Here is a 1844-nt window from a genome sequence, read left to right on the forward strand (position 1 = left end):
CTGTGTTCACTCATGTTGGGTTACACATGTGACTTTTAGGTTGGGTAAAGGGGGAAATGTTGATGGATGTGTTTCAGGAAACTGAAATACTTCATGAGATCCTGTCAGCCTATGGAATTTTCTTTCCCTTTTATCAGTGTCACTTCAGTTCCTTCCACAAAGGCCACTTATGTCATCAGTTTTTCCAGAATGAAAAGTTATTTTTTAGAATAATTTTTTACATTTTGTGTTATAGATGGTTACAGATCAGTTGTGGTGGGGTTTGTTGTTTCAGGGTGGCACACAGTCATCAGTTTTTCCAGAACGAAAAGTTATTTTTTAAAATAATTTTTTACATTTTGTGTTATAGATGGTTACAGATCAGTTGTGGTGGGGTTTGTTGTTTCAGGGTGGCACACACAGAACATTCTGAAATTCCATTTTTAAAAAGCAGGACTTTCTAATTTTGAAATTGTTTTATAAGCCGAACTTCTGTATTTAGCCCAGGCCACTGACTAGTGAAGGGAACCACTTGATGGCTTTTACTTCAGCATCCTTGTTCTGCAGTGAGATGTTAAAACTGTCTTGAGAATCACCAGCTTGAGCAAAAACACTTTGGGGCATTTTTATGTCTTCTTTGCACTGGAGTACATTTTTTTTGAGTGTTTTGCTGAACTGGGATGTACATGGACATATAGTTACAGTTTAAAATATTCTGAGAACATTGCTGAATCATTTGTGAGCATCAAATGATACAGGTTGGACAGGACACCTGGAGTTCATCTGGTCCTTGGTTTTAATCAGGAAAACTTGCCTTTGGCAAAAGCTTTTTGAGAACAAACCCACCTACTGCAACAAGAAGTTGTCTCTGATAACATCATCCCTTCCCTCTGGAGTGTCCCTGCACCACTCACCTGGGGTCACCTGCCCGCTGGCTGAGGTGCCCTCAGTCCCGCTGCCTGTGTCACTGATGGAGAAATGAAACTGTGTCGGTCCCAGAACAGACACAGCCATGAGCTTTGGGAATCCAGGTGAGGAAAAATTGGACAGGCAAAGCCAGGTCTCATTGTCTTAAGCTACAGGGGAAGGACAAAGGAGTGGATGGAAGAGGTGCAGGAAGCGTGGAATACCTGGAGCTCTGAAAACTCTTTGTGGTGGTGTTTTCAACAGAGCAGGACAGGATCAGGCATCCATATTTGATTAGATCCTTTGGAAATCCCAGCCTAGATAAAATGCATTACAAAAACCATCTGCAAAATCAGAGCTGTTCTGGCAGCTTTTCTTCCTGTTACTCCACAAATGTTTTCCTTATTTTCTGATATCCAGAAATGAGCATGGTTTGGGGTGTCACAGCTTGAAAAATTGACAGTTTTCCTTAATTGTGCCAGTACGTCACAATCTGAAAGGTGCTCCAGGTTACCTGAAGAAGGACTGCACGGGGAATGACCTTACCTGGTGTCTGGCCCCTGCAGACCCTCACAGGGTGAGACATGGTGATGCTCTGTTCCTGTCGCGGATCTGTGTCAGCTGGTCCTTGCACTAACCTGCGTTCCTCGCTGATTTCAGGAGCCCTGTGAGATGCTCCCCAGGTTGCTCTCTGTACATGCTGAGTTCTGTCAGACTGAATGGGCCTTAAAGGGGTTTTATCTCCTGCTAGTACTGAAATGGCAATCTCTCTAGGTGAGATTTGAGCTCCCAAAAAAATGTACCACAAAAGCCATTTTTTATCCTTTATTTCTCATATTTTCACTCCTCTTTATTTCTGTAGCTGCAACAATAATTAATATGACAGAATTAACAAGAGGGGCAACCAGAAAAGGGAATAAATGGAACGTGACTGCAGATGCTTCTTTTTGTCATTTCAG

Source organism: Antrostomus carolinensis, unplaced genomic scaffold (genome assembly GCF_000700745.2).
Source record: "Antrostomus carolinensis isolate BGI_N321 unplaced genomic scaffold, ASM70074v2 scaffold9435, whole genome shotgun sequence".
In the NCBI taxonomy this organism is placed as follows: Eukaryota; Metazoa; Chordata; class Aves; order Caprimulgiformes; family Caprimulgidae; genus Antrostomus; species Antrostomus carolinensis.